Raw genomic sequence first — 13,152 nt, 5'->3', positions numbered from 1 at the left:
TGGCTTTTTGTACTTGCAGCTGAGCCTTTTGGTGGAAAGAACTGAAAAGCTATAAAAGTTGTATTTTTATTCATTCACATCTCAGTTTTGCCGTTATACAGGAAAAGGTTCTCACAACATCCAGTTATCATTATTTTTAATGAAACTTTTCAATTTCAATTGCAATGGCCTTACACATAAACACATGTGTAAATACACATATATATATATATGAGTTATGTTTGGTAATTAAAAAATATAGCTGGTTGGAATTTTTTTTTTCTGGAGGATATTGCAGCGTGATTCCTTTCTGACTGGAAACGATGCTGTGCTGTAACACTTCAAAATCTCCCGTGGGACTGAATATGCACACCTTGTACCTATCATGCAGCTCACCTGCCTGTTGAAGGGCTGGATGGGGCTGAGGCAGGTTTCTGACTTTAAAAATTGCTTTGGAAACTGTCAGGAGCTATGTGGGTACTAATGAAAAGCTACCTCAATAGCTGTGAAGATGTTTGCTTGCTGTTGGACCCAACTCTGTTCTGTTGAACTGAGAGTGCTTATCTATTTCTTAAGGAGAACACTTGGTGCCAACACAAAGTGAAGGCTGCCTCGTTGCAAGCACAGGCATATGGAAGCAGGAAAATTCGGCTCTGTTCCTCATCTTGTGTGCTTTCAAGTGACCATCACTTGTCCTGTTGTGTCATAAGATAATTTGCAGGTGAAGATATGTCCCGAGTTTGGTGCTACAGGTTTTTTGCAGCTCTAAAAGCAAATCTGTGATGAACCCAGGACAAATTGGCTTTGCTTTCTGGGAACATCCACAGGGAGTAGTACAACAAAGGTGCTCTGAAGTAAGTAAGGCCTCGAGTAGCATAGGAAAAAGCAAGTCAGCTTGAGTCTATCTTGAGTGGTGCAGAATGATCTGTCAATGGAAATCTATCTTTGTAGAGCTTTCTGTTGAGAGCTGCTGTGAGGTGCCCCCTGCAATCCAGCATCGAGGCACTCTGTGCCTGACAATGCCTCATCACTTCCCCAAAAACAAGGGAGATAATGGAATAAAAGAATGCCAGGAATGGCTTTATCAATTGGCAACTTTACATCAAGTTTTCATTAAAACGGTGGAGAGTGGGATCAGCAGTCTGTAGCTTTGCTTGATAAAGAGATTTCTACACATACTGGAAAAAAAAAACCACCTAGCAAACCCATTACCTTTTATCTCTGTTGTACAATAGCACCAAGTGGAGGGCGTTAGTCACTTCTGGAAGAGGGAAAGGGATTTTACAACACAGAATCACATCTTGCTTCTCTTTCTTTTTCCAAGATTTTGTCCATCTGTTCCCTTTTTCAAAAACAAACAAACTATTAATACAGTGCTTTGATGGAGCCTTCTGTTCCAGGCTCTTAAAGTGCTGTACAGATATTCATGATTTTATTTGCCAAGAAGGAGTCTTTAAGAGATAAATATTAAATTTCTTGCTTCCCACAGGGCAGATGCCAGAGAGGCTGTGTGTGTTTGTATGTGTTCAGGTGTGAAGGGCTGACACCTTGACCAGGGTCCAGACTTTGGAGAACTTGCTCAATCCCCAGTTCTATCTCAACACTCCCGTAGGATTATATGCTAACCGCCTATTTTCCCTGTGTCTCAGTGCCCCTATTTGTAAAACATAGGCATTTCTTTTTTTCTGCTCTGCCTTGCCCACCTGCTCCCTGTGACCTGACCTCAGCTGATGCACGGGCACCCTGCCATCTAGTCCTTGGTACAGCCCTTGCCTGGGGATCTGTGCTGGGTGGCTATTTCTGCAGCAAGGCATCACCAGAGTTTTTAGCAACAAAATGTTTGGTGCTAGACTGGCTGGGTTGGGTACCAATACCAGCGTAGTCCTGGCAACAGGACCACAGACCCAATCCCAGCTACCCGAAAGTTTGCTTGGATTCCAAAGGAGTTTTTCTCCTGTACCAAGGTCTTTGCCGCTGCTGGTCCTAAAGCTAGCTCATAGTGCCCCACTAGATCTGCTATCATTCCTCCATCTGCATCACCAGGGAACTCGCATAACTCTAAATGCCTTTGGATATGATGTGGTGCGAGGACACGGAGCAGTGCATTGGTATAACTTGTGGAGCTAGGGCCCCCGTTCTGAAATCTTACTACTTTTACGAAGGCACTAGTGGCACCTGTAAAGTACTGAAGGAAACATACATGTGGTGAGGACTACAGATTGAGGATCTCCTCTAGAAATTACTTCCTGAAAATCTCCTTGTTGCCTGAAACATCAGAGCTAGGGACTGCCAGCCTGGGACAGCAGCCCAGTCATGATGATCTCTTAGTAATTTTTTTTTGTCCTTTTTGTTGGTGGAAGAGGAAAAAGGATAAATTGGATAAAGTGCCTCAGATGGAAAGCTTTTGTTATCAGGGAAGAAGCAAAGGCATCCAAGAGAGGAAGGACCAAATGTATCCAGCACTGAAATGTATTCAGGAACATCCCAGTTGCTACTTATCAGAAGTCAAAACCTCAGAGCCACAAAAAGCATCTTGAATTCCTTAATAAGACAGCAGATGATGCGAAGCTTTGAGGTTTTTTTAAATGAAAAATACTCTCCCTGCTCAGTCTGTTTTGAAATAGAGCTCATGATGATTTTCAAAATATACTCTGCAAATCTGAGTTGGCTTGTGAGCCATTTATCCTGAACACAGACTCACAAAGTTGACCTGACCTGACTAAAAATGGCTTTCAGCAATGCCGGACAGTCCCTGGGTTCCTCTGCATTGCAAAATGATGCTGTAGCTGGGCACAGGTGGCAGCTTCTGCTCAGGAACTCAGAATAAGATTAGTAAAACGCATAGGGTTTAGGAGTATGGTGGGGGTGTAGGATTGTGGTAAGCGTACCAGACAGGGCTTCGGTCACAGGGAAGAAATGGGCTGGTAGGTGTCATACATAGACAGGGGGAAAGACTGCTCAGATGGGCTGAGTAGCCATGGAGAAAAGCTGTGTCACCTAAAAGAGGGTTGATATCAAGCTGTCCCCACGCAGGAACAGTACAAACAGTGGTGTCTCAATCAGGAGATGCTCACGGGCAAAACCTCCTGGATGAGAAGACACTTGTCTGAAAGGATCAACTGATCCTTTCTTAGCTACAGCAAGAGAGTCTTTTGTTCAGCCTTAGGGGAAAGTGCCTTTTCTTCATGTGATAACCAGGGGCAGCCAAGGCTTCCTCACTCCAGCAGAAATCTCAGCCTGCAGGGCTGGGGTGCCTGCACCCACATTGAGAAGGCTGGGGTCTACCCTGGGCTTGTTTTTTGGGGGCTTGTGAATATGCCACACATAGGCAGAGAGGACTGAGATGCCTGAAAGAGGGAGCATGGGTCTTTTTAAGAGTCTAACATCATCCCAGAGTAACACAGAGAGGCATTGCTGGAAAGCAATGTGAAGGGACTTCTGGGCAGTGTGTCCAGCTCTCTGGAAGGGTTGGAGGAAAATGGGACCTCAGAGCTCAGCTGTTTTCCTACTGATCTGTTCTCCCACCAACTCCCACCACAGAGCTGTGAAAGCCACTGAGCCTTTGGGCAGAGAAAGTCTTCTGATATAAGACCTCAGGGCTACTTGGTGGCAAGTGACACGGCAAAACAAGACACTTCAGAAGAACGGGTGGGGAACAGTGAGAGTTCAGCACAGTCTGTACCGGAGAAATTAGACTGGATATTGTTGTGCAATTTCTTGTCATGACTTGGCGTGACCTCCATTATACCCATGAGATCACCTCCAGCAAGTATCAATAGCCTCTTCCCCTATGCCTTAATGTATTTTTAATACTATGTAACTGCCAGAAAATAATATTGTTTCTGGAAGCTTTCACTGCATCATTTAGTTATACATTTATCCTACTGTCTGTGAATTCAGGAGCCTTAGTTACCCTGAGCCCAACACCTGCAAAAGGAAAAAGGAGGTTAGGAATATCTATCCACAATAACTTAAAAATAACACTGAAAGTCATTGTTATCTGGCCTGGTTGAGTAGAAAGTCTGATACAAATTGTGAAACGCAATTCCTAACACCTGAACTAGGATATTTTGAATTATTTGAATTTACTAATGAAGCAGTCAATTAAAAAGCTATAAACTATGCATACAAACTTCCATGTAGCTTTAGTTCCAGCTTTTTACTTTGTTTACCAAATATCATACCTTTTCACAGCACATTAATACTTAATAGCGTGTGAATTATATGTTCTCCATCAGATGCAAGTTCTTGTAGTTAGCTTTGCTGGATCTTAGCTTAGGACATAATGTTGCCCATCTTGAATTAAAATTGGGTTGGATTTATGAGGCTGTATAAGGGCTCAAAATGTTCCAAGCAGTAAATATGGATTGGTGAGAAGAGCACATGTGAAATGAGTGATGATAAGGACTGTGCCATAAATACAACTAATCATACAGCTATCGCCTCTCCTTCAGTTGACTACATGACAATAACACTTAATGCTCTTGATCAGAGGATCTCAGATAATTCTGTAAGGAATTCTTCTTGTTCACATTATGTTTGCAGTGAAAATTAATATCTGGGGAGATATAGTGAACATCTGAGACTTGAATAAGCCATTATGTATGGCACAGAGCAGTACAAGGCCCATTTCCCTATATATCCAGTGTGAGGTCCTACTCACCGGACCATGTTGCGTCCTCATGTAGGTGATGGAGTGTGGTTATCTATACATCTGTGAGCACATACAGCTTCAAAGCAGCACAGAAGCAGCCCAGGCACAACAAGTAGTGCCAGAACCGCCAAGCTGTATGGCATGTGAAAGGGCTAAGGGAGAGGAAAGAGGCCCCTTTGGGTAGTTTTCTGGGGAAGTTTATCTGGCAGGTAAATTTGTTGAGTCTCTTCAAGCTAAAATCTCATGAAGTTTGGTGTTCTGATCCTGCTGTCTCTGCTGGGACAAGAGACAGCAGCATGATACAGCAGTGGAGCTATGACCTGGGATCCACTTCTGCTTGAGCCTTCTGTGTCTTCCCTCGGTCTTTCTCTGTCCTGGCCCTCCAGGAAAGGGCTTCTTCCTGATGCCCCCATACAACGTCTGTGTAACCTGCACCTTGTTACTAGCACAGCTCAGCGGCGAGCAGACGCTGCAGGGATGAAAAACTCCCTGCACCAAGCCCTGAAGTGGTTGGCAAGGATAGGTCGATAGTCTGATTCAGCGGTGACCGCGCTCCACCCTCCTTCTGTAAATGCCTCGTATCTCCTGCTGCCAGTCATGACAGAAATACAGACATAGCTTTTCTCAGGAGGTTCTAAATGTTCTGGATGCTATTTGGTAAGGGGGATATTTCTCCAATTAATTATTAAGTGGAGCTCTGGCTGGACGAAGGGGCTGCAGAGATGTCAAAGTGAAATGGGGAGAGAGTTTTAACCTTTCTGAAGCTCTCCGGCAATGGGCAGCAGGTTTGTCTTGTGGGTCCTGGCCAGTTCTTGTTCTACAGCACATCATCAAGGCTGGCCAGCACAGAATGGCCTCACGGGGACTCTGCCAACTTCCATGGCTCATGGGCCCATCCTTTCTCTCTCCTTGGCAGCAGAAATATGCTGCAAGGAAACTGCCACCCACCACTCATGGCTCCATCCTGCCCTTATTCTCCTGAGCTGAGATGGAGGTCCTGGCTGTTGGCACAGGGCAAAGCAGACTTGGAAGAGCAGTTGCAGGGACAGGGAGAGGATTGATCAGCTGAGAAGGAGCAATGGGAAGGGTAGCACGGTCTATTGGATATGGAGTTAGACTGCAAGTCCAGAGACTTTCATCATCCCAGGTTCCATGGGCAAGAGAGACTGCAGTGATCACCTCACCCCATGCACTGGCCCTCATTCCTTGGTGGCACTGTGAGAAAGTTGTGGGGCTCCAGGCAAATCACTGCATCAACTCATGCCTTGATTTACCAGCAATAAAATGATATTCCCCTATGTTGGTGACAAATGAAGACAAATGAAGGGTGCTTTTCAGGGGCTGAAGCGGGAAGGATTAATTGTTCTGAGTTTTCCAGGTAGAATTGCTGAGCCAGACCCACAACTGCTATGAATCAGCATGGTCTATACGGTGAGAAATACTTGCTATTGGACCTCATGTGCAGGAGGATCTTGCCCTGATGCTATGCTTTTCTTTTCAAGTGGCTTAACTTTCCTTACCAAAAAATACAAAGAAAATATGTAAAATGAGGCTCAGCTCCATTAGTTACTAAATATCTTCTTAAGCTTGAGCTAAGATAACACTACAGATCACCACAGCACTGACCTGGCCCCCTCCGCCACTGGGGACCCTGCTGTAATACAGGCACTAAGGCCAAAGGTATAATAAGGCACTGATTCAACTTACAAACTGATATTATGTAGGGCTGTGCGCCTCTATTCAATTAATGCTGCAATCAGTAGGTATCCTGAAGCTTTTTTTCATTTACCCACATCTTAGCAACTACAACACAAGAACGTGTAATTGCAGTGGTTTGGTTCTGATATTCTTCTCAGTGGCACTACAATGAAGATAGTGTGCGAGATTTCTCACCAGCACAGGGCCAAACTCAACAAATAAAAGTCTTAAGTAATGAACAAGTGAACCAGGAATGACCTTCAAAGAGTTCATTCTACTCCGGAAGAGAGTCTTTCCCAAGGTCCTCTCCAGTTTGTTTTCCTGTTCCTATTGCCAAGTGGTGGCTTTCAAGTGCCCTGCCGCCAGCCCTGGCAGGTGCCTCACCTTTCCATGCCATGGTCGGTCATCCCACAGCTGAAGTACATAGCTCAGGGGCCACCTTCACGTTAGGCTTTGGAGGAGCACAGGACAAAAGGACAGCCCTTTCCCCACAAAACTTGCTTAGGCTGTAACCCCATGTGGGCCTCTGCTCCTCTTTTCCCCCTGTTTTTTGTTTCCACATGCAATGCTTTGCTGGGAAATGCACGGTTTCGGGTCCCAGACACTTTCTGCAGTCTGGACTCCAGGACTTTGTTCACAAGAGCAGCCATCCCACTGACCTGTCCTGCCCTGTCTAGGGAGATTACTCAAAACACATCTCTCCGGATGAATCAAGCCATGTCACTGAAGTACATTCATCCGCCTTCCTCTTGTCCTTAGCCAGGCATCTGCAGACAGCTTAAAAGCCAGGGTCTCGGGGGCCAGACTCCTGGCAGCACACTGCAGCGTTTGAGTGAGGACCAGGAGGCTTGCTCCTAAATCAGTCCCTGCCTTGCTGTTTGTCCTGTCTAATCTGTTGACTCTGATTTATTTTTTCCTTTAGCCTGCCTCTATGCTCTTTTCCATGTGGTTGCCATGAAAAGCCCCAGGGCTGCTTCTGATCCTTCACGTCCTGGTTTCAGGGCTGCAGCGCCCTTTGACAAGGAAGGCTGCCCCAGCACCGTCAGGTTGCAGTGTAGCTCTATGTTCTATTTCTGGGCTATGTTACAGATTTGGGGGATGAGCCCTTTGCGTTTGTGTCCCCTTGTTCCTCCTACCTGCGCAGTGTGGTTGGGTGACAGCTCTTCCTCTCAACAGCATCAGCAAAGACACAGTTTGTTGGGGGCTTTTGGAGGATGAAAATGGGCTTGGGGTAGGAAAAGGTCTAAGCTGACTTTTACCGTTAAGCCGTCAGCAGGATGTGCTGAGGTGTTTAAATATTGATGCAAGCACAGAAGAAATAGTTGCCCTCTTCCGGAACGGGTGATAGATTTACAGCGTAAAGCATCCCAGAACTTTTTGCCAGCACTGCGTAGGTCACAGCAGTTCCTCCCTGGTACTGGCACATGGTAACTGTGGTGGTAAAAAACCTTCATCTCCTGCCTGCCTAAGCCCAGAAAGCTGGAAGTCGAGTAAGGCCATAGTTGGAGTAGCGCGGAGAGATGGATTCACAGAGGAAAAGGTTTGCCTGCGCCTGAGGAGGAATCCCCAGCCTGGGGGTAAAAATTGAATGGTAAATGCTGAGAGCTGGAAATTGAACCTCTCCTTTGGGGCTGGATGCCATGGGCTCTCCAGGGAGAAGGAATGGAAAGCTGCTGAGCCAGCACTTTGCTGTCCGGGAGACGGAGTTTCCGTTATTCAAGCCTCTTCACCAAAATCAAATATTTGCAAATGGAGGGAAACTCTATTCTTGGGGATGTTTGCAGTGGGCTTCCTGCTGAGCTCTCTGCCAGCAGCCTTGTAAGTCTGAGCTGGAATCACACATATGAACGTTTTGGTATTTTTGTACATCTAAATATTCAGTCTTCCCCACCTGTGCCCAAGAGAGGCACAGGAGAAACCTTGACTTGCCTCTCAGCGTGTTTCCGGTGTTAAATCCAGGCATGGTTGATCTTCTGGCTCCTGCTGTTTCTTTTAAAACAGCTGGGAAAGGGTAATATAGGGGCACGGAGGCAGCCTGAACAGGGGGTGAAGGATGGGTGTGAGCAGAGTCAGGAGGGTTAAAACCCTTAACCATTTTGTGGGAGTTTTGCAGAAAATGTCAACTTCTTTGGCAGGGTGGAAACGAGAGTGAGAGATTTTTTTCCCCAATCAGCTGCAACTGCAAACTCCCAGTTAAACCTCTGCAGCTCTTAGGTCCAGTGCCTGGTTTTGTCGCGTATGTGAATGAGCGCTAACAGCCCTGGCCTTGCTCGGGGACAGTGTCATGTCCCCTGCAGAAGCCTCTCCTGCAGCCACCCCTCATTCACTCAACTCAAGGGCTTTTCCAAAACCCAGCTCCCGGCTGGCTGGCGGAGCAGCACCGCGCTGCTCTCCAGCTGCAGCTGCTGTACCACATCTGCACAGATAGGGCTCACCACTGGCTCATCTTTATTTTCCTAATGCCAATTTTTCTAATTATAGACCTGTGGCTATCAGCCAATCGGCTCCATTTTTGAGGCTTGTTATTGGGCTTCGGATGTCAGGCTGAATTTTTCCTAACTGTCCATAATAACAGTAATAGCTTGACTTCCACCATGAGACAATTAACCTTCTTAAAGTTAAGTGCCTCAGGCTGTGCCTCAGAAAGATTCCCTCTACAAAACAGACAATTACCTTTACTTAATAACCTTTCCCTTTTTAATCTGATATTAGTGCCAAAGTAAATGTAAAGGGCAGCGCTCTATGTCCCCTCTTAAGTACTTTAAATGCCTGTCCGTGAAGGCTAATGAGCTGCCATTTTGCTTAATCTAGATTTGCCATGGATCTAACGATACTCTGCAGAGCATCATCCTTTAAAAAAAAAAAAAATCCAGAATCCAAGGGTATAGCTCTGGTTTGATTTGTACTGAAACTTTGCACGTGGAAAAAAAGGAAAACTCACGATGCGGAAAGGAAAAAATAATGATGTCCAAACTGCAAAACAAGGCAAAGCGTATTCAGCGTTGGTCTGACGCTGGTTTAAGGCTGGTTTCAGTGGGAGGTGGTGTCAGTGACTGTGAAGCAGGAATTTGCCGCTGGAGCTTTGTAGGGTTAGTGCCAGCCCCTCCTATCGACTGCGGAGCAGATGTGGGATGGGCAGACAAGGCTGGGCAGTGGCACAGTTTCCTATGCATCCGTCTGTCCGGCGCGTACGTGGTCTGTGTGTCGCTGCCAGCCAAGAGCACTGACCTCTCTGGTAACGGCGGCAGCAGACCTACAGCACGAGCACAACTGCTACGCGGCTGTAATTTCTTCATGGATTGCTGCTCGTGGTAATTAATACATACGACATTAGTAACTGTTGAGACATGAAATGCTCCCTCAGCGAAGGAGTTATTGCTCTGCTGACCCTGTGTTTTGCACTTTCAGCGGGAGTTCTCTAATAATTTTGAATTCAACCTTTGGTAAAACCACACAAAAATTTCTGAGGTAAAATGTAAAGCTGTAGGCGCTTCTCTATCGTGTGAGCAAACACCATTTCTCTAAGAATGTTAGCTAAAAATAGCAGCAAAAAGTAGACTTAAAACCCATGAAAATCGTGACGATCTTAGCAAAGATGCCTAATTCCTCTGTAACTCTTAAAGCTGTGTCTTTGGATGCAGAGTATTTCCGCACGCTGCAGAACGTCGCTTGTGTTTGTTTTGTCATAGTGCCCCTGCTAAGTCTGTTGCCTGCCGCTGAGCCAACATTTACTCTCTTCTCGTAAGAGTGCTCTGGTTTCATCATCTCAATATAATGAGGTTTATATTATTTTTTTATTATAATAGAAGCAGCCTCAGGTCCTAATCAAGATATTGGGCTAATTGCTATGGAAACCTAATTAGGCAGACTGTGTCTCAAACTCTGTAAATATTTATGCACGCACTTAACCGTCTGCGTGCAAACCAACCCACCCCAGCCATGGGAATGAAGCTTAGCACATGCTTAAGTGTTGATAGGAGTTGGGAGTCTCCTTTAAGACAAAGTCTAGCTGTGCCGCAACAAGTAGCGAGGAGCACGGAGTGGTAATCAGATTGGGATCCTGTATGTGCAGATGAGGATCTGATCAGATAGGGGCTGAGTTACGGGCTGGAGTTCAGAGCTGAGCAGAACTTTGGAGCTGCTGCATTTTTTTTATTATCTCCTAGAACAGTAATTAAAAGACGTGAGTCACTGCACCAGACGCAAACATCCGTATAGAAACACAGGGATGTATGAAGTCTCCCTGGCCAGAATAAACTAACAGGTGTCCTGTGCCATTTCGTAGCATAGCATTTTAATCGTTATTTGAAAAATGGTTTTTTACTCAATTTTAGAACTTGCTTTGCATGCATGAATCAGTTCAGATTTACATGTTTATTGCAGCTGAGAGAAAATTCAGTGTTAGCTTCGGTATAAACACTTTAGACCGCTAAGGTATTAACTTTAGAAGCTGAATATATGGAACTAATCAAAACCCTTTCATAAACAGATTAATGAGGAGACAAAAATGCACCAGTACAAGCTACTAGGCTTTGAACAGCCACATCTTCTACAGCGCCTTCATTTATTTATTTACTTTAACAAGTATTTCAATTGGTTTCGTTACATGTCAGTTGTGGGACTGGTGAGGTGGGGTGAATTTGCCAAACACAACGAGCTGCTGGCAGTAGCTGGAGCTCTCTGCATGAAACCCCAGGTCCTGGTGCGGATCTTTTATTTCTCTTTTCCTCTCTGTCCTCCCGGTTTGCTGCACCCTCTCGCCTGAGCCCCGCTCCCTCGTATGCAGCCCTCCAATTTTGCATGCAATATTTAGCCTCCAAGGTGGGAAGAGAGGTAGAGAACAAGGGCATTTCGTTTAGCATAACCAGTATGGCAGCACCCAACCAAGAACAGCAGATTCCCTGCCACAAAAGCCAAAGATCCCCTTCCCCAGACTTTCTGCTCAAGCACATTGTCCGTTTAATGCTAGTAAATAACCTTGTACGCGGAACGCAGTGAAACGCTCTGAGAAAAAAGAATAAAAACCACCCCAAAAGCAAACTGAAAAGAAACTCCCGCGACCTGTTTTTAAACCCCGTGCTTGAAAGTGGAGCGGGACAGACAGGAGATGGGGCTGCTCAGAACAAACGTTTCCTGTGCCGGCTGAGTCACCGCAAAGTTCAGCAGCGCAGTCCTGTCGGGGACGCCTTGCAGACCTTGCTCGCCATTCAGGACTGTAAATTTCCTTCCTGAGTTTGTTAGCAGCGAACAATGCGTGTGTAAAAAAAAAAAAAAAAAAAAAAAAAAAAAAAAAAAAAAAAAAAAAAAGGCAACAAAAAACCCCAAGCCTACTACAGCTGCTGGTATTATGCAAAAGGACTAATGCATAAGCGATCGCGATCTGCTGCCTTTGGAGGAGCCCTGCAACGTGACACCAGCCACCGCAGAAAGCAGAGCAGCGGCTCTTTCAAACCTGGAGATCAAGAAGGGATCTTAGTGGGGCTGGCCGAAAATTTTCCATTAAACACTTTTCTTTTAACCTGGCTCTTGAGTAACCTTATTTTTTTTTCCTCCAAAGTTACGTCATTTCTGTACAAAATGTCCAACTTCTTACCAAACCAACCAAACAAGAACCTCCTCTCTCTTTGCTAATCTGAATAATTTTGACCCTGGGAAAATGTCACAGGATGTGCCTCAGCAGAATTTTAGTTCAAACACCTCAAGTCCTCATCAGCCTCCAAGGAGCGGGTTTCCCACCCGACGTCCTGAGCCCGGGAATGGCTCCCCTTGAAAAGGGAATAATGGGCAGGAGTGTCAGTGTTGAATGGGAAACCAAGGCTGAGCAGGGCTCTGGGGGACAAAGGAGCCAAGCTCCCTGGTGCTCCAACTCCACGGACAGCAAACCTTACTTTCCGTTTCCTACCTTGCAGTTTTTCACTGAGATGCCCAGTTTTTTTTCTTATAGGAAAATTACATTCCCATCACTGCTGAAGTTAAGCCTTAACCTAACTTTTCTTTCTAGCTGAGATGTCTCTTCTGATGTTTGCCCAAAGCTTCAAGAAGAAAGAAAAAAGCCATGGGATTCAGAGAAAGTTGATATTTCTCATGTTTAAAAGGTGAGTTTGTCTTTATAAAGTGAGCTTCTCTTTATACGTCAGACAGGAGAGTAGCAGAAGTGACAACAAAACACGCAGCTATTTTTTGATTTGCGGTTCACTGTGAAGAGTTGTTTTCACCCTCTCCCCCTTCTGCCTTTAGGAAGAAGTGTTAAATTAACAATGAAAACAGCACATCAGCTGTCAGGTACTGCAAATAATCTAATCATGAGACAGCATTAAAAAAACCCCGATTCAGCATGTTGTGAATGTTGGGGTTATTTTCTTCAGCAATTACATCTCAGGAAAGCTCTCCTTAGGTATTTAACGGGCTGCAGCTAAAGAATTTTTAAAGCACGTTACAGACTTGCTGGTAATTGAAAAGGACCAAGTATTTCATACTCACTGCTAAGTTTTACAATTGATTACGGCACATCCCAAGTTAAGCTGCTTCAAGTGGGAAGCTGGCAGTGCCTAACACCAAGTGCCGCAAAGGAGAGCTCGTCTAGGCATAAAAGGAGAAGAGACGGGATGAAGTGCTGGGCATCCTGGGTGAAAAGCCTTATTCAGCCAGGGTCCAAAAGTGACTTTTTTTAATGCTTATTTTTAACCAACTGTGAACTTCTGCAATAAGTACAGAGTGCTACTTGGCTCCTTAAATAGCTGCGATGACGAGCTGGCGCTCGCTTGCTGCTACTATGTGAATTTATGGAGCTGTTGTCACACGCTTTGTTAGAGGAAATATAT

General features: G+C 45.3%; 1 long non-coding RNA gene across 1 annotated transcript in view; it reads left to right on the top strand.

The window, feature by feature from the left end:
- LOC128911711 (uncharacterized) overlaps positions 1-13,152 on the top strand; it is a 34,049-nt gene that overhangs the window by 19,256 nt on the left and 1,641 nt on the right. The window contains exon 2 of the long non-coding RNA XR_008467142.1: positions 12,333-12,426. This is a non-coding gene — a long non-coding RNA (uncharacterized LOC128911711). The remainder of the gene's footprint in view (positions 1-12,332; positions 12,427-13,152) is intronic.

This window comes from Rissa tridactyla, chromosome 6, assembly GCF_028500815.1.
Source record: "Rissa tridactyla isolate bRisTri1 chromosome 6, bRisTri1.patW.cur.20221130, whole genome shotgun sequence".
In the NCBI taxonomy this organism is placed as follows: domain Eukaryota; kingdom Metazoa; phylum Chordata; class Aves; order Charadriiformes; family Laridae; genus Rissa; species Rissa tridactyla.
The sequence above is the reverse complement of the archived record's forward strand: the minus strand, read 5'-3'. Positions and strand labels throughout refer to the sequence as shown.